The sequence below is a fragment of the Protopterus annectens genome, chromosome 3.part0 (assembly GCF_019279795.1).
Source record: "Protopterus annectens isolate FY-2018-M chromosome 3.part0, PAN1.0, whole genome shotgun sequence".
Taxonomy (NCBI): domain Eukaryota; kingdom Metazoa; phylum Chordata; order Ceratodontiformes; family Protopteridae; genus Protopterus; species Protopterus annectens.
This window is the reverse complement of record NC_056731.1, coordinates 255,005,151-255,030,921: the sequence shown is the minus strand read 5'-3', so window position 1 is coordinate 255,030,921 and position 25,771 is coordinate 255,005,151.

Here is a 25,771-nt window from a genome sequence, read left to right as displayed (position 1 = left end):
GATATATTTCTTTACATGCTCAGAACATTCACATTGATTCCTTTGCGCTTGATTATAGTTGGAGTACAGCAATTTGTAATATGAATAATGTGCATGCTGTTTTTCACAAGCAGATTGAAAAACTGTACTTTGCAGTTCTGTCATGTCCAGGTATTATTATTATTAGCAATATGAAGGTTCTTATTCAGCATGATTCACTACTTATCAGGAAACATAATGAAAGGCTGCAAGTAAACAATCTCACAGGGAGAGATGGTATGTGATTTCAATATTAAATGCCAAATGATGTCTGCAAATCACTTGTCAAAAGTCATTTAAATGATTTATATTAAAGTTTCTGTTTGCTTTTCTTTTCTTTTTTTCTTTTTAATAAAGCACACTCTTAAATCTCTTAGCATTTTCGGCACTCATTCTGTGGAATTTATTGTCACAGTTCATAAAACAACAGTTTCTGCCAATATAGTTTCTTTGCCTCGGATGTTATTTTAAGCTACAGTAGTATAGATGAAGTGGGCTCCAGAGACACTTTTTCAAGCAGTGCAGAGAAAACAGATGTGCTAAGCAATGAATATAAAAAAAAACAGAAAAAAATGAAATCTTAGGTTAAACTATACAGTAGTTCTTTCCTGCCAACCCACTCAAAATATAATGCATTTGGATTCTTTCTGAGATTTTCATAAGGGTTGAGATTATTTGTATAATAACAATTCCTTAAATAATTTGAGTCTACTTTAAAAATGTTCTCTTGCATAAAATGCTATTAGGTTAACCATTGAAGAGAAGGGCTTAAATCTATGAATCAGTAGTAATCTGATTTATGACATTGTTATAAAATCTAAGCTTCATTTTTTCTGTGATCCACACTTATCCAGTTCAAGGATAGGCTGTTGCTCCACCCCCAGTGTGTTTTTATACTATTTAAATACAGTAGACGTCATGCAAATGCTGCTACAGTTTCAGAAATCTGACCATTGGTGTAGACTCATGCGTGATTTACTGGGTGTGCCTATATTTGCTCTCCAGTGCTGTTAAGATTCATATGGTAATTATATGTGCTGTGTATGGGGGGGGGGGGGTATATTCCATATGGCAACTGCTGATTTTCATCTGGAAATATGCAATCCATACTAGAAGAGAAAACATGCTATTTCTTCTTGTGGAGAGCAGTACTTTATGTAACTGCTGCAGTAGCCGGGACATGTACAGTTCCCCACAGATGAAGGAGGCAAAGGAGGCAAGCAAGGGTCAGAGGATCTCAGGTGACTTCTCATATATCTAGCTAATAGACTAAACAATGGAATTCAGACTTTAATATCCTTAAACTATACTCTGTTACTAAGCACTGTTCAGATTAGTTAAAGTAACTAAAGTACATACCCTGTATTCACTATTCTCACCATCTGTTTTTCAGGAACAGAATTCCTGCTTTCTTTTCCATTCTCGCTTTTTCATCCTTCCCTTGTTCTCTCTCATATAGATTGTAGCCATGGATACAGACATTTCTGCAGTCTTTCTAGACTATTCCCCAGCTGGCTGAAATTTATTACACTGTTGTACAATATGTTATTAAATGCCAAGCCCAATGCTTTTCTTTGTTTTTAGACTCATGACTTGTTCTTTTTCTTCTTCTATTAATCATGCATACATTTTACTGAAACCTTGTTAAGTTTGTTGTTTTTATACCCTTTCTATTTAATTTTTTGTTGTAGTTGAGTTAGCTGCACTGCCACCAGCTTTGCCTGAAAATGGACATGTTACTGTTTAGCATACTTATACAGTCCAGAAACACAAAATAGGTTTACAAAAGTAGGTAATCATGAATCACAAATGTTTCAACTACCCTATTCTGTTACTTTTTGTGCTATTCCATTACACTAACATTTTGAATTGTATCTCTCTTGCTCTTCTGATGGGGATTTTGTTTAATGTGGAATGGAAAAAGTCAATTGCACAATGCAGAGGGGCAGTCCACACTCAAATAATATCAGAAAATGTTTTTGTTATATAAGTAGTGTGATCCAAATATGGAAAGGTTACAAGAAAGATGCATAATAATTTGTCATATTGTTTAATGCAGACAACCGAAATATCAATATTGCAAAATTAGCACTCGTTTTTATAGATTTAAAATCAGTAGGATATCAGCTTTTTGCTACCGATATTCAAATGTTCTCACTTTAGATTTATGATTAGTTCTACAATATTTGACTAGTTAGTTAACATGAGATAAACTAAAGGGCTGAGCTTTGTAATTTGTTTTAGATCCCTGACACATTTTGTCTTTACCATAGCTTTATAAAGCTACTTTTCATTCTAAACTTCATTAAGACCAGTGCAGTTTAAATCAATTATGTGTATCCATCATTGGCATTGAAGATGACTGATTTATTCACACACTACAACAGAGAACTCTGCCAACTTAGAACTTGTGCAAGCTTATTTTCGCAAATGCCAGTCTGAAAACTTGGACAACAAGACTATGCACTTAAATACAGGAGCATGAAAACCTTGAACAGTTGGAACCTGTAAAGCTTTGTAGGTTCACAAAGTGTTCAATGAAGTGTTCATTGGATACAAGCTGATAAGCAACATGCATTCACATGCTTGCACATAAACACACACACACACACACACACACACACACACACACACACACACACACACACACACACACACACTATCTATCTCTGTCTCTCACACACAGAGCACTTATTATTCCATTTATAATATATGGTGCAAAGCTTTTTGAAGAAATTGGCACATTTGATTAAAGTATTCAACAAAATCAGGTGGTCTGAGTTCATGCAAAGTATCACAGTCTGAAATGCATGCTAATGATGTTTGCAGCACATAACTGGTCCCTATTTTATACTTTCAATCATCAAGATATATCAAATATTGCACTGTATCAAAAGTGTTTGAAAATGTCATCTCCCTCTGGAGAACTGATTCAACTTCTGCTCATGGCAATCTTCCTTCAGGATAGTATGTCTGAGAACTGTGGATTCAGAAATGTAATTCCTTCATGTGAAACAGAAATCTGAAAAGTATAGTGTGCTAGATTTATGCAGGTTGCTAGAAAAAGTTTCAAAAGGAAAAAAGAAATAAGGTACAGTGATAAGACAAAAGATTCAGAATTACTTTTTGCTAGGAAAAAAATTCCCATTCATTTGGTATTCAATCTCCATAATGAACAAGATGCCATTGATGATCATGTTGCTAAGTTAAAGAACATGAACTAAAGACTAAGAATGTCGTGAGTTTTATGATTCATTAGCATGAAGTAGAAACATGTATAGTACTAAACAAGAAATGATCATCAAAGGGTCTGACTACTGAAAAAGTCATAGTAACTTAAGAACAGTCGCCAATATTTGTACACTAAGATCACTCACCACAAATTAAAAACTCACTGAAGGGTTTAATATGTGCGTAGCGACTTGTAAGATATAAAGGTTAAAATACAAATGAGCTGGGTAGTCTGTGGCATGAATGAGAAGTCAGTAAATATGGCAGAGAGAAAATCTCTTTCAGCAGGTATGGCAGTAAGCATGTTAAAATACTTATCCTGCTATTAATCAAGTTTGTAGAACTTGTGACAAAACTGACCATTTTGCAAAAGTGTCTAGAATGACAGAAAATAAATTACAGTCATAGTAATTGTGAGTGTTAGTGCTGTTTCACAAAAATTAGTTATTCACGATATCATATTCAAGGAAAGGATGTGAATAGTATGAAGTGTGCAAGACAGAAGCATAGATGAATTGTAAGGACCAGGAACTGAGCTGGAAGTCTGGGAGAAAAAGCCAGAATTAATGATCATTTTGGGACTTAGATTAGATATTGCAATGCATTGTAAAAGAAAAAAGAATTATCAGATGGAGTCATTGTGTTTTTTATTTATTATGGGCATCATGTAAAACTGAAGAACCAGAAAGTATGAACAAGGAATGTTGATTTGAATTTGATGTTGAAATAAATCACACGAACATGATGTGGCATGGTACTGATAAAGAGAACAAAAAATAACTCTGAAATGCTTAAACAGTAAGTGAAATATCCAAGCTGAAATATTCTGAAACTTACTAGTCAGTCACAATAAAAGTAGATGCCATTCAGAAGGATAATTGTGCAGTGATATTTCAGAAAAGTAAAAATTACCTTTAGATCAACAGCTTTTCTGGCATGATAGAAGAGATATATTTAAACAGAAAATGAGTTACTTGCCATACTGTATGGGTGTAAAATGTTCAAACAATCCATTTATGTGAAAGCTATGTTGGTGGAGACTCCTCTGGAATAAGCTCCCATTTCACATGAAGCAGACTTCCTCAATGACCCTATTTAAGAGCAACCTTGACAATTGGATAGGTGGCCATAAATTCACCCTGGGGGTGGCACCTATGTCCTTCATAGACACAGGCAGCCAGTGCAGATCATAGAATCTCTCTGCTAACAATGACAATCTAATGATAGTCAATTAGGGTACATGGGTTTATTATATGACTAGGCTTGTAAAGGTACTAGGGCCATTAGCCTAGTAACCTCCTATGAACTATGAACAAATCATGAACCACTGCAGATTATATTTAAGAAGTTTTAGTAGAGGAGTCCAACAAGATTGCTAAGAATGTTTCTGAGAATGAAAATGTATGACTTAGTTATGAAGTATAAGCCAGGCATGGAACTACATATAGCAGACATGCTGAGTTGGCTTCCTATTACAAGTGTGAGATCTACAATTGTCAGTCCAGGAGATATGACAATTAAACTATGACTGGCAACATTCATAGGGTCATAGGTAGATACTAGGCTATCTGCCCTAGGGCATTTATAAGCCTAGCCAGAGTGTATTTGGCTTCCACCTCCCTATTAGATTAGCCTACTGTGCCTCTGTAAAGTAGGTCACAGAATGTACCCTTTTAAGATTAGTTTACTGTGCCTCTATCTAGCAGGGACACAGAAGAGATCCCAGGGGTGAATTTGCGATTTCCCATCCATGAGTCCAGATTCCGCTTGAAGAGGGTCAGCGAGGGGCTATGTCTAACATGAATTGGGATTCTATTCCAGAGTGAAGGGAGCCTCTGGGAAATGAATCTGTCCCTCCAGCATGTCCTATTTATTTTTGTGCTGAGGTTTAGGTCCCTGGAGCATGTAGCTCTAAGGGACTTGGATTTTTTGAGGTGGAGCATGTCCATAAATTCTGGGTTTGACATGGATTTGTACGTCAGGCATAGATCGCCTCAGAGTAGGCGGTAAGCAACTGAGCAGAGCTGGAGTTTCTTTAGTCGAGCTGCATAGGACATCTGTTTGTAGCCCATAATCCTCTTGGTGAGGTACTTCTGGGGTCTCTCCAGTTGCTGCAGGTGTCAGGTAAGGTACATCCCAAAAGGGGCATTGTATTCAATTATGGGCCTGGTGAGTGACGAGTAGAGGGGCACAATGACCTCTCTTGATCTAGATGCGAACCCTTTCGTGATAAGGTGGGCTATATAGAAGGTCTTTCTAACCACTTTGGCAACGTGATTATCAAAGGAGAGATTACTATCTACATTGGTCCCCAAATCTCTAATTACTTCTTCCATACTTAATGGATTACCACCTATGTAGTAATTTGTAAGCACCTTGTTTTTTCCAAAGGGGATGACTATGCACTTTTTAGCATTTAGCTTGAGGCCGTGGCTCTGGCACCAAGCATCCATCTCTGTGAGACCCTTTTGGAGGATGCTTGTGTCAGCTGGAGATTCAATTATGGCCCCCAGTTTGCAGTCATCTGCAAACTTTGTCAGCCATAATCCCCCCGTGTTAGCCTGAACCTCAGAAAAGTATATACTGAACAAGAGAGGTCTCAGAACTGAGCCCTGTGGGATGCCACTTGTAACTGGTTTGGATTTGGACATGGCACCTGTGATTCTGATCATATGGGTTCTATCTCTGAGCCAGTTTGCAACCCATCTTGTGATACAGGGGTTGATATTTAAGCTGGTAAGCTTATTTATGATGCCCGAGTGGGGTATTGTGTCAAAGGCTTTTGCAAGGTCCAGGTAGGCTGTGTGGACTACCTTGCCCTCATCTATGGCTTTGGTAACTGTTTCAAAGAAATCAACTAGGTTTAAGAGGCAAGATCTGCCCTTAACAAAGCCGAATTGGGTAGGGTCCAGTGTCTGGAGGCTCCCAATGTCTTTGTTTATGAGTTCCATGATAATATGCTCCATAGCTTTACAGACCAGACTAGTCAGGCTTATGGGGCGATAGTTTCCGGGGTCCGTTGTGGCACCACCTTTGTGGAGTGGGACCACTGTAGCTGTACGCCATTCTTTGTGTACATATCCTGTAGTAAGGCTAAGTTTCAACAGTGACTTAATGTGAGGGTTCAGTTTTTCTTGGAGCTCATGTAAGACGCAGCCTGGGACACCGTCCTGTCCCATAGATGCTGTGTTTTTTGCTTTGGAGATGGCAGCTTTCACCTGTGCATCTGTGATGTCAGGGAGGTTACATTTAGTTGGGATAGGCATTTGCTCCTTTGGGAGGGAAGGGGGGGGGAGTTTGTGCTGAATCTGTCTGCCAGGATGTTGGCTATGTCTGTAGGTTCGGTATATTTTGTACCGTTATGCAACAATTCAGAGCATATCTGGGAGTTTCCGCCCATGTTCCTGACATAACTAAAGAAGGCCTTGTGATTATCTTTAGTGCCTAGGGCAATTATTCTTTCAAAGCTGGCCTGTGATGATTTTATGAGGGATCGAAGTTTCTTGCTAATACTGATCAGAGATGCCTTCCCTTTTTGGGATTTTGCTCTGTCATGTAGTAGCTTCCTCCTTCTGTTGTATAGCTTATTTATGGCTGGGGTCCACCAGACCGGTCTCCTATTTTTGGAGGAGTGAGTCTTGGTTTTATTTGGGATAGCACAATCCATGCATTCCTGCAGGTGCTCATAGAATGCATTTGTAAAGGATTCTGCGGATTGGGCTGTATCATCCTCTGGTCCAGGGGCTTTGAAGGATTCCACCTCAGTCTTGAGAAGTGCAAAGTTGGCTTTTGAGAAATTCTTTACAGTGATTTCCTTGACTGGGGGTGGGGACGGGATATGGATGTCCAGGGAAATTTGTTTATGGTCTGATCTTACCAATGAGGGGTTTACCTCTGGTGTGGAACATAGAGTCCCCATGTTGGTGATGACCAGGTCCAATATGTTGTTCCCTCTTGTGGTAGTGGTGACCAGTTGTTCCATTGCGTTAGAGTTTATAAATTCAAGGAACCGTTCGGCGAGGGTGTTTGGGCTTGAGTAGTTTTCCCAGTCAATGCTTGCGTAGTTGAAGTCACCCAGTAACATAGTGTTTGGAGAGACCTTCATATTCTCCAGTGTTCTCAGGAATGCCAAGTGGGGTTCCTGTAATAGGAAGGGTGTTCTGTAGCAGGCTACAAACTGAAAAGCAGTTTTGCCCGCTGTTAGTTGCACATGGATGGTTTCCGATGTTTCGTGCAGTGCCACTAACCTGGAGGTGTAGGTATCTTTGATGAATATAGATACTCCCCCTCCTTCTGTGCTTCGATCCGAGTTTTGGAGCCGAAACACATGGTATGAGTTATAACCTGGTAGTGCTGGGGTGCTCTCAGGAGTCTTGAACCAGGTTTCTGTTACTGCACAGACATCGATTTTCTCCATACCGAGGAGAGCCTCGAGTGCGTGCATCTTGAGGTGTAGACTTCTGGCATTGAGTTGCATTACCTTTAGTTTTTTATAGTTGGGTTGTCTATGGAGGTGGGTTTGTCCTTTGAACCTTGCCTAAAAAAGGCACTATAGGGGTGGCAAGAGCCTTGGCCAGTATACGAAAGCCTAAGGGTGACAGGTGCAAGCCGTCCCTAGCGAAGCAACGTGGCTTGTCGAGCATGTCATCCCAGGCTGACAGACACTGGATCCCCTTTGAATGACACCAATACTTTAGCCAATTGTTGAAACTGATCATTTTGTCTTTATATTGTGGCATCATTCTTGGTGAGGGCAAGATGCTACTCAAGGTCAGGGTCATACCAGCCTGGGCTACATGGTCAGAGAGCTCCTCTATATCTCTTTTCATGTAGTCCAGGGAGGTACATCCCAGGTCATTCACACCAGCATGGACAATGACGGAGTCATACTTGTACTTGCTTTGGAGTAACCTGAATGCTTGCATTATGTGGTGGATCCTGGCACCCGACAGGCAGCTTACAGTGACCTTCTCCTTGTTCAGTCAGGTGAGCAGGATGTCAGTGTGCCGGACAATAGAGTCCCCTATAACAAGTGTATTTTGTGTGTTGTTTGGCCTTAAGGGCTGTGACTGTGAGGCACACTGATTTTGTGAGATATGTGAGTCATAGGTATTGTTGAGGGGTGGCTGTTGCTTGGATATCTGCTTAGGAGGTCTTTGCTGTTTAGGCAGATTTTTATTTAGAGCCTCTGAGTATGTTTTTGTGTGTTTATGTGTTGGATATGCAGATGCAATAGGTCTGTGTGAGACTGGATTTGTGGTGTGGGTGGTTACCTTTTCCTCCTGACTGACTGTGCCAGTCTTGGGTTGAGAGAGCTCGGCCTCCAGTTTGGCTGTGTAACTGCATCTCTCACATGTATTAGAGTTTGTTGGAAGGAGGAGAGGGTTGTCTGTGTACATAAGGCAATTGTAACATTGCCTCAAAATTCCCAGATTCACCAGCTGGACTGGAGAGTAACCTTGAAACTGACCATTGGACATACCAGATTAGTATAGGGAACTGTTTTTTACTGATCAAATTAGAGAAGGGAACTGACTTTTCACTTGATCAGGAAGGACCAATCGGGAGCCTAATACTTATGAGAAGTCAAGGAGGGTGTAGTGCTTTAGTTAGTTAGTGTTTCCTTATAAGAGCTGAGCAAGTGCAGGGCTTTAGAAAGAGAATAGAGTGATTACTTTTTGAGTTTGAACAGTTCTAAGGAAAAAAGTGAAGAGCAGACTTTGTGGAGCCTGGAATAGTTTAAACCTGTTTAGGCAGCGCTGCCCGATGCTGCTCAGTGCGCAAAACCATGCAAAAAGAGAGTTGTAGGGTTTTAAGAGAGAGAGATCAAGGAGTTTAGAATTGACCCAAAATGGCCAATAAAACTACAGCTTCTAGGTAGTAACCACTCCTCCAGGGACAGGCAGGCTGTTCAGTGTTAACCACTCCCACTGGTGAACACAGAGACTTCCCTTTAGCCCAAGCAAGCACTGGCCTTCTAGAAACTTCCAAACAGTTCAGAACAGCAAATCTGTTAAACTCATCCTCCTGCACCACCTGGCTTAGATGGGCTATATCTCCATTACCACTCTTACTAAATTAACTCAGAGATCAAGGTAAATTGGAGCAAGGGACTAATCCAAAGTATTGCAGTCTCAAACCTATTAACTGTAACATTAAGAAACTCATTCATGGATAACTAGTGTTTCGTGCTAAACATGATGCTATAAAGATTACTGTTGAGGGGTGCATATTCTTTAATGCATGCATGCTTAAATGTAAACAATCTATGACAGAACATTAATGCCTATAGAAGACAGAAGAATAAATATATTTAAAAAGGACATTAACTCATTCACTCCGGAGCAGCTCAGAAAAAGCTGCCTGCTTAATTCCACCATAGGAACAACAGTACAGCCTGAGCTCATTTTCAGAAAATCCATTTGTAATACTATACAGAAAACAAATGTGCATAACGCTTTAACTATAAGAGCTACACTAAAAATGTAAACACGAAAGTTGTTCAGCAGACACTGACCTTTCCAACAGTGTAAATGTTGATAGTGCATAGCAAAGTCATTATTAAATATTTGGCAAGGAATGCTGATATTGTGCATATGTTTTACCTTTTTGGAAAAGCAAAGCACAATATCTTGGTCTATGTACCATGCAGACCCTTACAATTTGAATTTAATTTGTTAGTATGAATGTCAGCTTTAAAATGATACCTTAACCATTACTGTGTGACGCTCCTTTCATGAGATATTCACAGAAATATGATTAATATATTATTTCTCATAATTGATAAATAAAGCATAATATCTCATCACCTGTAACAGACAGAGCCTACATATCAGTGTAGAAGTTGTGCATCTGAATGTCAGCTTCAAAATGACGCATCATTTGTGTGATTACCATGCTCCCTCACAAAGATATGGGCATAATAATGAGAAGTATTGTAAATGTATAATTTTCGTATTCGTACAAGACTAAACAAACTGTGATATCTGTACGTGTGTACAGTGCACAGACACAGTTCTTTTACCATGTTGTAAGGAGTAACACTGTCTTCAAAATGAGGTATTACTTCACACGATGAGATGCTCCCTTGCAAAGTTATTTACCAAAATATGAAAAAAATCATAATTTCCATAACCTAAGTCCGAAACAAACTTTGATATCTACCTACAAGTACAACATACAGGCACCATTCTTTTACCATGTTAGAACTATAAATAATCTTTGCAAAATTAGGTATTACTTAGCACATTCAGATGCCTCAAAAAGTAAAAAATGAAAAATCCATCATAACTATATAATAAAATAACTTTGATAACTTTACATGTGTCACAAACATACAAACATACAGGCTTTTCATGTTAGAACCATGTTAGATGTCTTCATCTTCTCTTCAAATATTACTATTACTTGGCATTCAGATGCTCTCCCTTGCAAAAAAAAAAAAAAAAAAAAAAAAAATCATAAACCCGTAAAGTACCAAACAAACTTTGATATCTGCACATGTGTCAAACATACAGGCACAATTAATCATAATTTCCATAACCTAAGTCCCAAACAAACTTTGATATCTGCCTATGAGTACAACATACAGGCCCCATTCTTTTACCATGTTAGAACTATAAATAATCTTTTCAAAATGAGGTATTACTTAGCACATTCAGATGCTCCCTTGCAAAGTTATTTACCAAAATATGAAAAAAAAAAATAATTTCCATAACCTAAGTCCAAAACAAACTTTGATATCTGCACATGTGTCAAACATACAGGCACAATTCTTTTATCATGTTAGAACCAGCAATAGTGTCTTCAAAATGAGATATTACTTGGCACATTCAGATGCTCCCTTGCAAAGTTATTTACCAAAATATGAAAAAAATCATAATTTCCATAAGAGTCGTTTGCCAAGCTCAGAGAAATGAATTTTACACAACACATTTCATAATAGTGTTTTACTTACTATATTGGTCTGACTTGGTCATGGGTGTTTTCCATTCTTCTCACAAGCTGCATGTTAGCAATCTTGCATGGCTCTCCTCACGCCATTGTGGAGGTTGGTCAAGAACAACGCAATGCCTTCCTCAGTTAGGTGAATGCCATCCATTCTGAACAGGTGAACATCTTCCGCGGTGATGCCGTTATGGCAGATTGTAGATCCACCAACCCTGTGCATCAAGCCATGCATGAACGCATTCTGTAAACGTCTGAACATCAGAAGACAGTCTTACCTTACCTGAAATAAAGCATGGGTGGACACTGACAAGGGTGCACAGCCAGGGCACATGTAAAGAGAAAAAGCAGGGTAAGGACCGCTGCTCCACTAATATGCCAAGGACAGGCATGGGGCTCCAGATATTGGTTATAAGTAGTGTCCCATAACTGTGCTGGCTGCCCACTCAGACTGCTGATACCACTATGGTCTCATGACCTCCTTCAGTGTCAGCAGTCTGCTTTACCTCTGCCTTTTCACTTTACATGTGCCCATTCAGCAATGGACCTAAGGGATGAGGGACTGAAGTAACTCACTAATTGCTGTCCTGACCTTCAAACATTTACTACCCTCACCTACATACACTGACTACACCTGAAGGGAGGGAGACTGAGTGGAGAGCTACATCAAGGCAACATGTCAAAAGACCAAGACTGACCCAGGCTGTGTCTTTTTGCATGTGTCTTTTCCCGGAGGGAAACATTACATCACAGTGGCACACCCAAGCCCATGCTTACCTAGGACAGCAGCACTATGGGACTGAGCTGAAAAGTCTCCAAGTTCCCAACTGTGATCCCGGTGGATCACGAGATCCATGCTGGCTGGGTATGCCCCCCGCGATGCACCCACCAACCTAAGAGCAGTTGGCAAAAAAGACTGAAGAGGGGCCTTCCTGGCATTGGTGCTGAAGGGCTTGGCTGCTAACTGACATGGGGGCACAGAAAGGGCACATGTACACTGAAAAAACAGGTGAGGCACTCTGCTTTACCTCTGCCTTTTCCATTTACATGTGTCCTTTCAGCAATGGCCATTAGTAGTGGAAGGGAGGAGCTAATGTAAATCCTGTTGCCCTGACCTACATACATTGACTACACCTGAAGGGAGGGAGACAGAGTGGAGAGCTACATCAAGGCAACATGTCAAAAGACCAAGACTGACCCAGGCTGTGTCTTTTTGCATGTGTCCTTTCCCGGAGGGAAACATTACATCACAGTGGCACACCCAAGCCCATGCTTACCTAGGACAGCAGCACTATGGGAGAAATTTATGGCCATGGTACTTGCCAAAGCATTTGACAGACAGGTTGACCTTGCAAGTCGGGCACCCCCATGATGGCTCAGCATGTTTACCCTTGCTGGCACAGTTTTTGCATCTTGATTTATGCCATTTCACTGGAAAGTGAGAGCCATGCTCAAATCATCTCACAGCCTCTGGGACAGTAATCTCAGTGCATCTTTTCCTCTTCATGTAACTGGCAAGTAGATGCAAGCCTAGGTTCCTTCGGAACTGTGTTGCTGGAATAGCACGTCCAGAGCGTGACAGTTGCTGATGGCTGATACTTACATGGAATATAATGAAAGCATTGACAATGGCCACATCCCATAAGAACCAGAACAAGTACAGCCGCCATTTGCGGGCCTTTCTGGCACTGGGATACTGTGTCCTGAGCTGATCTGCTTGTTCCACCCCATTTATGTAACTGTTGCACATGTTTACAACTGGTGGACATGGCACCGATGCCTTTATTCCATCACGCTTTCTCCTGTATGTGCTGGAGACTGGCAAGGTTGGGTTACAGTTAGTTGACAGGAGGAATACTGGTTTGCTATCCTTCCATTCAGTAGCTAGCAGTAGTCCACTCTGCAATTTATTGTAGTAGCCTTGAGCTGCTTTTCCAATGGCCTGTCTGTTGAATGTTAGAGGCCATCCTGACCTATTGGTGTGCATGGTTCCACAACAGTATAGATCATCTTTCAGCAATTGCTGTGCCAGTGGAACAGAGGTAAAGAAGTTATCAAAGTAAATGTGATGCTTCTTGCCAATCAGCCCCCTAGTTAAGTCAACCACAACTCTGTGTGCCAGCCCGACCTCTGTATTCTGCTCCATTTTTCCAGTGTATACCTGGAATTCACATACATACTCATTGGTCGAGTCTGCCAACACCCACACCTTAATGCCATACCTCTCGAGCTTACCGGCCATAAATTGTCTAAATGTCAAGCGTCCATGGAAGCCAACCATGGCTTCGTCTACAGCCACCTCATGATGCACATTGTAACATGTCCTACATGCATGAAGTACTGCATCCAGTATTGGCCATACATTATGTAGCTTGTCATGACCCCCAGAGCCCTGTGGTAGGCTCAGGCTGTTATCGTTGCAGTGGAAGTACTGCTGAATTTTTTCAAACCTATCTCTGATCATGTACTCTGCTATTGGGAAGCGACCATATACATGGTGCGTTTCCCAGTACTGCCTCAGTTTAGGAACATGTACAATAGACATGCATATTCTGACACCTAGAAATGTGCGTATGTCTCCTGGGCAAACAGGACTCCACCGCATATCAACCTTGCCTGCTGCGGCCTGCCTCTGTGCAGCATAGCAATTTGTTTCATTAGCAATATGGGTGTATAGCTCTTCTGGGAACATCAAATTCAGGAAGTCCATCTCTGTGCTATCTGAGCCCAAGTGATTTATTGGTCCTACTGGCCCCACAAATTCCTCAATGTGTAAAGTTTGGAGGTGTTTTTTCCACGTGATCTTATGTGGTGGGCATGCTCGGCATACCTGACTGGGTCACAAGGAACAGTTGGGAATGGGAAGGGCTGAAGGGTTGAGAGATGGTGCTCTCTCAATGCTAGTAGCAACTGTACTGCTTGCAGTTGGTAGTGAACCGCTGACACATGCTCCCTGCTGAGGCACACCCATATCATTCTCTGACAAGGAGCTACGTGGACTCATATCTAGAGGATTTTCTCCATCCCAATCACCATACTCTGGACTACTTCCCACATCATGCACAGTCAAAGACACATCCACACCCTTGTCGGCACTTGCAGTGCCATGCACTGTGGAGGACTGCATAGTTGTGTCAGTCAGACCATGTGCTTTCGTGAACACAGATAAAGGCAAATCATCATCTGCATCATACTCTGAATGCACTTGATGGCCATTGTGTGTGGCCAACTTGTGTGTGGGCACCTTCTTTAGGTGTGCAAGTGGCACCTCATCCTCACTGTCATGGTCAGTGTCATAATTACTGGTCATGTCTGCTTTGGCAACTCGTAGTGGTCTTTCAGGAATGGCGGGCACAGGGGCATCATCCTTATCACAGGCAATGGCCTTTTCACGCAGACGTGCAAGTGAAATGTCATCCTCTGAGTCATAATCATCATACTCACTCTGGTTGGCATTATGTGGTACATCAAGGTGCATACCATTGTCTGAACCACTGCTACAACCATCACAGTCAGTTTCCTCACCCAACAGGTAAATGCTGCTTGCTTTCTCCTCAACAGATGGCATCTTTGGTGGTGGTTGTGTTGCTTTACACTTGAAATCACACCTGAAAAACACAATGCAATACAACATTCTGATGTAATATACCTGCACAGAGGCACGTGAAAAGCAGTGCACCTATCTCTATATTTCTATATCTATATTTCTATATTATATCCATATATATATATATATATATATATATATATATATATATATATGTGTGTGTGTACATATCTATATATTTATATCTCCATCTATATATATCTACATACACATATAAATCTGTGTGTGTGTGTGTTTGTGTGTGTGTATATGTATGTATATATATATATATATATATATATATATATATATATATATATATATATATATGCCCCCAGCTACTTTACACCCTGGGTAGCTCACCAAACAGATATGCAAATAGTCTAACAGGTGAAATATGCCTCTGGTATCTTACCCACAAAGGGAGGGAGGTTTAAATATATTTAATGATAAATAAAAGAGCAAGACTATAATCAGTAACTCAACAGAATGACTTCATAGTTCAAAAGCACAGGAAATATTTTACCACAGCAGTGCAGAATAGCCGCAAAAAATACAACATATGAGTTTGGATATTGTCATTGCCTTATAGTTAAAAACAATTTACGATTTTCTGTCAAATGAGAGGATGCAAGGCAGTCAATAATATATATATATATTCAAATTTTTCATACAGTACACCACAAATCCTCTTATTCCAGCCACTTTCTCATGAAAAAACAGCAATTGAAGATGTAATGTCTACATTTTTCCTCCTAGACTGCTTACATTTCTTGAAATTGTATACATGAAATAAATGAAAGTAGTGTGGAGGGGTGGAGGGGTGGGGGTGTACTGCAATCACTGCAAGTGGAGAAAGAGCCAAATGTGAGTTGTGCATTCATCAATGTGATAACGACTTTCTACTTATGTGAATAACAGTGACAGCTGCTGACAGTTTTACCGGAAAAGTGACAGTGACTCAGTACTATATTGTAACTGCACTGTGCTAATGACTTGCAAAGTTATGCATGGCCAGACACAGGTGATAATTGCTGGCATTCATTATATTACCTTCTGCAGGTATTATGCAACACAGTCATAATCTGTTATAAGGCCATAGTCAGTCAAATAGTATAACACTTACATATTACTGTGCCCTTCCTCCCACCTAAATTCCACACATGACTGACAAAGCCAGAAGAAATGCATAAAAATATGGTAGCTCCATGCTGTCAGTAGTCACTCTGTAATAACCTTTATCTCACTCAGGCAACTACTCACTATAATCATATTAATAATAATAAGACAAGCAGAAATGTCAAACTAGATAGCTTGTCTTCTGCCATTCACTTACTCAGCAAAAACAGTATAAAAGTTATTATTGAGCCCATCCTCCCACCTATTTGTTAGCAACATACCAAGCAATGAGGAATGAGTCATATTACATTTGTTTGTCTACATCACAAAATCCTGTGGAATAAACAGTAAATATCAAATACACGAACACAGGTGCAGACCATCATTTGCTAAGTAATATGGTCTGATATCCTTGTACTCCCATGCTGACCAATATTGAATCCCCCTGGAAACACACCAGAAACTAAGCCAAGTATTGAAGTCAATCATATAATGTCCAGGCAACAGACTCACACAGACACCTAGATGCACATTATGTGCTGTGCCACTGTGCCACCCACTACATATACAATGAAACCAAAGTGTATATAATTACCTATCTATGTTTATTTAACTACAGTATTTTTCAGGTTATCTGCTAAGAAATTTCCAGACCAAGTGAAAACAAAATCTAGTCTAATGCTGACTTTTCAGTGTGTGTATGTGTGTGTGTGTGTGTGTGTGTGTGTGTGTGTGTGTGTGTGTGTGTGTGTGTGTGTGTGTGTGTGTAACGTCAACATAGCCCATACACACAACCCCTATTAATCACCAATTTTCTTGCCCGTTGCACCATAAAAATTAAAACCATGTCACCGTATATAGTACAACAGGTCAGAACCATGCCAGTTGAGCTTTCCCTATAATATTCCCTCTGTTTTATTAATAATATAAATAAAGCTTTGCTTTTGCATGCCTAAACTACAAAATAAGCTACCTACGGAGTGCTTTCAGATTACCACAAAGTGAATGGACGCCATAAATGTATGTCAAGAATGAAGTAAAAACAAAGTGCATAGCATAACAACAATAAAACACAAAACATGAAAATGCAGAGGGAAATGTACACATCTCCTGAAACGTTGACATGCTCCCTTGCAAACTTAATTAACGAAAGCTGAAAATAAGCCACATTTCCATAAACTAAGTCTGAGTATGCACAAACACCAAAATGCAACATCTCCCCAGCGACCCCTTTCGCAGTCTGCCCTAGTATGCACAAGCACCAGAATGCAACATTTCCATCAACAACCCCTTGAGCACCCCTTCCAAGTATACACGACAACCAACATGAAACATTAGCCCCAGTGACCTCATTAGTAGAGACGAGTATACACAAGCTGTAAAATCAGACATTTGCCACATGACCCATGCAGTATAATGTGCACATACCAGTTCTCACCAACTACACATCACCCACCTAGAAACCAGACTTATTTCCAAATGTTCTTTGTCTGCATTGTCACACTTTGTTGATATTAGCTTTGTAATAATTGTATGTGTAGCTTTTCTCCCCTGGCCTCCATTGAAAACTGCCTCATTCTGGCCCAATGGACTTTCAACAAACTTCAAAAAATAAATGAAAAATGGTAGCATTCCTGCATATTTCCCCCATTCTGAAGTCAAACCACGATTAAAAGTTCAGGAAATTAGTAGGGTTATCTTTAGTGTCACAGTTACACAGTCTATAGTATTGGTGTTATTGAACCTGTAGTAATCAGTGGTCTCGTAACTATCTGTAATCCCTCACAGGTGGCATAATTATCTGTAATCCCTATTATAACACCTCCACCTGATTTTTTTGTTAGAATGTCTGTAACAGTGAAAACATTTATACCCTGACAAAACTTGTTTGCAGTCATTGTTACAAACAGTAACACCATGAATCTTGTGGGAATGTAGCTAGTTTTCCAATTAAAAAAAATATATACTATTAATGCTTCTAACATTAATAACCATCAGAGATGCTTCAAATGTCGGTATCTGTAAACTGTTAAAATTTCGACCTGGCTAAAATCTTGCCTAGTGTTTGTCAAATATTACAAAATATCTGCTGGAATATTTATCTTCCCTGATCTTGACCAATGTACACCTACCTGTCTGAAAAAGCATCTAAAGATGATTACAGCTTCACTATCTTTGACAAAGACAGAAGCACCCAGGAAAAATTGCTGCACAACCCTATTCCTTATAGCATCTGGAAGAACACCTTGGCTTGATCTCTGTGTTGGGGATTCTCCCACTTCTCATACTTTGCTCAAAAAACATTTTTGGCAAAAATGTTCAAAATCAGATTAGGAGGTCATGCTAAATGCTGGAGGTGTGGTGAAGACAATGCCAGCTACATTTATCTACTTATAGAATGCTCTGAGTCACTACAATATGGTTAGCAGTAAAGGACACAGTGAATATGCCTTACAGAAGGCACTACCCCCTTTGATGAATCACTTGTTTAGGGTCCTTAGTATTGTGCTATCTAATCTGGGCCAGACATTAACTGAGTAAAGATGGCTCCTGCACCTGATTTGCATGATATCAGCTATAGCATTTAAATAAAGGAAAAACATCATGAAGGACTTGTGTTGCCACAGTAATAAACTGTGCCATCCCTACTGAAATAACTGCAATGGGGCGCATTTTCTTGTTTATGTGGTCACTCAACCACTAATGCATTATTTTTTTTAATTTCTACTCTGTTTGAGATGTCAATGTCTTAGTTGTTGTGCTTGTTTATTGTGCAAGTCTATCCTCAATTGTTGTTCCATGACTTGACTAACAGTCTTATCTATTGACTTCATTAACACTGAATAAAGTTTTTGTTGTAATAAAAAAAAAAAAAAAAAAAACTACAGAGGCATAACCCATTTTAAGGGCCACTTCTGCTTCTAACATACATACACACACACACACACACACACACACACACACACACACACACACACACACACACACACACGTAAACATTTATTTCCCAAAGACTTCAAAAACTTTGGAATAAGTTACCTCTTGAAGTGAAGTTACCCCTTGGATCCTGTTCTGCAGAAGCATGAACTCTGAACCAGATATACTACATACAAGAACAGTAATGGCTAGATTGACTAAGCAAAGCTTCCCTGTGACCAAAATTGTTTCTTGCCACACATCTGCTAGAAATGCAGCCTCTACTGAACATACTGTTATTTAGGAGCTAAAATGTAACTTCTGGTAAAAATATTTTAAAGCACAGCTATATGCATACAGTTATCACTTTAGTGTACCTGGAAAACCAGCAAGAGATTATTCTCTTGAAAGTCAGATTGTTACTAATATTTTAAGCTCAGACTAATAGCAATATTACATTCTTGTCTAAAAATATCTGAGAATCCAAAATACAAACTTATCATTTTTTTCTGCCTAAGCAATCCATCCTACACATTTATCCTTCCAGCTTCATTAACATCAAAACCTATCATAGTCTATGTCTTCACCTCATACTGGTAAACTATTATTTACTCAGAAATGTAATATCCAAATTATTTTTGCAGACTCAAACCTTGCAGTGAATAGTTTGCGTCATAATCCTTTGTTAGCTGCAGAGCAGTAAGTACTGACTTCAGGTGTTTGTTATCCTTAATTTAAGCCATATCGTAAGTGTACCAAAACAAAGCTTGAAGTGTATACAGCACTGCTGCATTCCATTGTCCAACACTACACATTTCTTCTAAAGGCATAGCTGATTTACATAGTTAATCAAATCTCAGAAAATCATATTCAGTTCTATTTAGAATGTAGGCTTTAGGTATTGTCAGAATACTGTGTTAGTTTTATTGCTATTTTCTATCAATTTCTCTCATTCACTAGACTGCATAGAGTTTCACAGTAAACCTACTTTGGAAAGTTTTTCATTGAAGAATCGGAAAACAGTTATTTGCTTCAATTTTTGCAATTAATACCCAGCATAAATGTGTTAGAATGTTTCAAAATACATGTATTTATTCTGCCATTTCTATGCCATATGCTGCTGCATGAATGTCTACATCAAAGATACCTAAATCATCCTACATTATAGATTGCTAATTAGAAACATTCAGCCATGTTTGCTCTTTATAAAAATGTGTCTGTCTTTATGTAGTTGTGTCACTTGGTTAAACAGCAAGACTTAGCAGAAATTGCATTTTGTGCTTCTTACCTCAGCTGCCATTTAGCTCAGCTGGATCGCTTGCATTTATTTTATAGCTGCCGATTAGATGTCGTCAACAGGTTATGTCCATCGCATTGAATTACCTATCATTTTATGATACGTACAACCCGGAAGCCAACAGCAGATGAGAAAAGGCTACCTCGTAAGAAACGGTTCAAAATCAAGAGCTCCGATGACAATAATTTAGGTCACATTTTACCCAGAGGAAAAAAAAACAGCAAGCCGGTCAAGTTTGTCTGATGATACGCATCCTTCCAGACCTTCTAAATAAATAATGTGTGTGTTGTGACAATGCATAACCAAACACGCATCTGTACTGATTACTATGCCACCACTTACTCAAATCCACATGCGACACAAAGAAAACACATACACAACTAAGTTCTGTACAATTTTGTAAAAATGACAGTGTTATATAGGAGGAACTTGCACAGCTAACGTATGGCAGCAACCTGAAGTAGAATGTACTATATACATAAACGGAGCACTGTTGCAGAAACAAAAAAGTACAGTACCTCACCACTTCGGTAGGGAACAGCAGGAAAAGAAGGTAATTGTTGCGCTGAGCTGACCGGGAACTCTAAACTGCAGTGGCTGAACGGGAACTCCTGGTAGTGCTTATATGGCGGTCCATGAATTCCTTGACTGGTGAAATAAAATAGAGGATTCAGTAGTAGGTAAAATCTCCAGTTCTTCGCAGAAAGAAGGAAATACCTGCTGCTGGACCCACTATTTATTAGGGTAGAACAAAAGAAGCTTAGGTTGGGGGTGGAGGTGCTATGCAAGTGGTGGCTCAGAAAGCAAGAATCCGATTGGCTGCCGCCACTTGCTTAGCAAGAACTTTTAAAACGCTTTTTTTGAGAAAACGTCAATGTGACCTTAATGTTTAAACACACTGAATCATAACTAGATATGATAAATTACATATTTAGTTACGATTTCAGAGTGTTTTACATTAAGGTGAACTACAAATCAGCTGTACACTTTCTCTCGCTTGTGGAAGCACTCGGGGGTAATGGCTTGAAAATTCTATCTTCTCATGGCACGCTCGAGCTTAAACACACAGGCGCCATGAGAAGCTACTCGGGGTTAATGAGTTAATGACTATCACATTAAAAGACAGCTTATATGAATAATTTAAATGAGAGTTTCTTCTGCTAATACATATCCAATGTAGGGATGTAGCAAACATCGCCAGAAATCTGGTCTCGTTAAGTTCATTCTGTGTCATACATATTCATCTGGGTTAGACAACTATACTAAGGATAAAGCTCCTCATCTGCTATGGTCTCAACAGGTCATATGCTTACCTTTGGTATGAAAGGCTCAGAAGGCTGTGAGTTCTATTCCTACACCATACAGCTGGATTCATTTTCTAACTGCAGTGCAGCATAAGGGTGGTACTTCACTCCTGAGTGTGCCATCTTTCAGATGAGAAGTTCAACCAAGGCCTCCATCTGCCTGAGCTACTGGTAGCTCAGGTGGATATAAAACATCCCACAGCACTTATCAGAAAGACTAGGGATTTTTACTTATATAACCCACACATACTATTTATATAATTTTAAATGTCCTTGGTTATATAATTTAAATTTACAATAATTGACAGTGCTTACAATGCTTACAATACAATAACATAAGTCATTCTTATCCTTCCAAAATGTTACACTCAGCCACTCATACCCTATCTTCATTTTCCATAACCAAATTTTCTTATTCTTTTCAGAATGTTCGAAACAATCAATTTTTTTAAACAAATCTTCTCTTAATCTTTCATTCCATATCACCCAAAACATCCTTTTATCAATTCTTTCTCTCATTGCAGCATATTCTTTTGCATAATGTCTACACAAAATCATATTCATTTTAAAATATTCAGTTTTTTTATACTAAGTATATTTTCTTTACATACCCAATCCCAAACGTTTTCAGCCATTCACATCCTAAAAAACACGTTCTATTGTTTCTGTTTGTTCACAATATACACACAACCTGTCACACATTCTCTTATACAACATGCTTCCCTTCACAGTAATTTTTTATTGTTAATCTTTATAAAAAAAATCCTGACAGATGTTAACACATCCGAATCATACCCTCCTTTTTCTTACGGCTTCGACCACCTCATGTCCCAATCATTTCCAAGCACTGACATCATGCATATCACTCATCACATTATTATGACATTCTTTCCTATTGTTTTTCCTGTTCTTCAATATTTATTTGACACGATAAGATTTTCCTCTAGTACTCTTTAATTTCCTCTTTTATTTTTTTCTTTCTATTTTCTCTACTTTTACTTTATGTTCCTAAGCATTCATCTATCATCCTTTCTTATTGTTTTCCATACCGTTATCATCTATAGACTATCTAGATGGTCATAACTACCTTTATCATTGATATGACTTCCCCTTCGTATAGTTTATTTTTTTATATTATTCTATTTATGTATTTATTGTAAATGGCAACTTTTACTAGATTACTATTTTTTGGATTAAATATAACTTACCAAGTTTGACTTAGTCAGCCCTGTTGTATATGTTTATTTCATTACAGAAAGGCATATAGCTATATTTTCTATCTATACTTTTCAGTGTCATTGCAAGTAACATAAAAAGGGCGACTTCAGTGCTAAGCATTATAATAACCCATTAGTGATTATACTTTCTTTTTGAGTACATGAGATTTGCAACTATTGTCTGCATTTCATTATCTGATCAATGTTTTATTCATGTGGCAGACCTACAATCCACTCTGTATCTGTTGTTTAATAATGTTTTATGCAGCTTTTTGTCAAATGCTTTTCTAAGGTCTAAACACATCATGTATGCAACCACTCATTGCTACAGTACCTTCACAAGATATTCAAAAAGCACTTAGATTCATTTTTTGCACAACCTTTCTAGTTCATATTTATGTTGCCTTTTTCCCTGTGGTCTTGTGCTGAATGATTTCCAGATAATCTGCATTTCCTTCCTTTTAGAATAGTTTTATGGTTTTCTTCAACAACCAAGGTCAAATAGATCCGTAAGTTCATAGGTTCATAGGAGGTTACTAGGCTATTGGCCCTAGGACCTTTATAAGCCTAGCCATGTTATACCCTTGTTCCTTGTATATTTGCAGCATGAGTCTATGATCAGCACCAACTGCCCTTATCCAAGAGGGACATAGATGATACTCCTGGAGTAAATTTACAGTCTCCAATCCAGTTGTCTAAGTTACATTTAAAAATATGGCTGAGTGGTTCCCAGCTTCAGTTTTGCTTGCACTCAGGCAACGTTGCACCTCACTTTCCCTCTTCTAATCTTCAGCTACCTCAACTTCCTCCTATAACTTAATGAGAATAGCAGCTGGCAATGATGCCACTGGTCATCTACTGCAGGCCCCGCTGACTGGTGTACCTTTATTTTGGGGATTATTACAATACCCTTTTTTTCTGTAAAAGGACTTGTATTAAATCCCTTATGCTGACTCCTACTGGTTAGATTTAATGCATTGTGTTTATCTTTATTCATAAATACTGAATAAACAATTTTGTTTTGCAGCCTGCTTTTCATTGTTTTGCACATTTCTTCCATTTTGTTTCATCTTACTGTGCTATTGAGTATTATTCTTTACGCTGTTATTTATCTAAAGTCAGTTTACTCTCTAATCTTGACTAAAGTAAACAGCTGCTTTATTTGGACTGCGATTTTTTCTAAATATTGTCTTTACATAACATAACACAACTTCAAGCCACTGAAAATAACTCTGCAGTGCAGGTCATCATTCATGACTGTATGCACTGTTTCCCATACAGACATCTTAACTTTCTCCCAAATACTAACACTTAATACATGGGAAACATCCAGCATTTCATTTCATTCTTTAAGTAATCTCTCACTGCATCACGCCTTTCACTTAGTCATACTAAGTGAACTATATCATGACTTACGTTCATCTCTTTGCCTGTCAGATCAGAGTTATGTTTTCTTTTCCTAAGATCAGCACAACTTAGAAAGTAGTTCAAGTCTGAATTCCAGTTTAAGGGCTTTATTCCAAAGGATGACACAATAAACACAAACATACACAAAGAAGAGTGAAAATATAAATAATACTAAAATATGGATTATGCAAAGTAAACCTTTCTTATAAACAAGCACAGTAAATCAGACATGAATATTAGTACATTAATACTAAATTTATAGTGCTTAAGAAGGTGCACTTCAAATTATGGAACATCAGTGTACCATCCATGATCTACCACAGACAATCTTATCACCATCCAGTAGGCTGTCAGGCATATTTAAGTTACACTAATATGCTCACCAGAGGGGGCTGCACTTGTTTTCTCTTACCAAATGAGATTGAATGAACCCACCCCATGATACCAGTTATTAAATTCACTGCACCAAAGATTGCAATTACTTGAACAGGGAAGAACTAATTTCTCTGTCTTACAGGTTGATTCAATCTTAGCCTTCATAGACATTCTGGTATAAGGACAGAGGCCACATATCAAGAGGTCAGAGGCAGCAACCATCCTGCAAAAATGAATCAGAACTTATCTATAGATGTTTAGCATTGGTCAGATAGGGTGGCATGATAGTATGGCTGATAAACTCTGCTTTGATAAGCCCAACATTGATCACATTAAGTAGAACCACACCTTTCTCAATCTCCTGTAACACATAGAGAACAACCCCTGATCTCAAAAAACATGTAGAACTACCAATCCTATATTTTTTCTTGGAAGCATTATTTAAATTATTTTAAGTTTAGCTCTTCATTATTTCTTTAGAAGGTGCCATACATTAATCTCCTGTTTTAAATTGGGTCCTATTAGTGCTCTGTAAATAGGAACCAGTATGGATGGTGTTTGTTCTTTACAGATTTGTAAAGATTCCTGAGATCTGTCTTTCTTAAGAGATCAGTCAGTTTAGTTATTTGCCAGCTTTAATACCTAAGATATTTGTCTACCTGTCCAAAGCTAACAACATGTCACCATAGAAATTATATTAAAGTTCATATATTACCCTAAGGTGATGAATGTCTTATTTTAGCTAAGGTCTCAAAAGTATTTTTCTAAGCTGTAATGAAGTTAACTTCCTTGCATTTGCTAGAGCTTTTCTTCCAAGGACTCAACTGAAAATAGGCCTTGCCCAGTTGGACTTTTCCCATCAATAAAGACAAATAAATAATAAATACATTCCTTCCTCTAGACAAGGTCTGGATAGTGCCTGTTATCCTCCCAGGAGAGACAGTTCCCATGGATGTTGACATGCACAAAATGCACACACATCTCCTTTAGATGTACTTGACGTTGTCTCAGTACAACTTCAGAGAGTTAGGTTAACTGCCTCTACTCATTGATCCACCAGAAGTGTCCATGTGAGTCTACACATTTACAAATTCAACTGTATTTGCACTTGTGACTGCCTATTGTTTAAACTGCTGCATTCATTTTGTACTGCTTGGAATTGTTCTAGATACTTGTGATTCCCTGATTTTTCTATCTGCTGCTTAAGACTGGGTCCATCTCAAATGAATGGAAAACAGCCACCATCATCCCCCTGCTTAAAGGTGGTGATTCCACTGACCCCGGGTACTACAGGCCCATCAGTCTAACTAGCCTTATCTGTAATGCCATGGAGCATATCATCATGGACCTTATC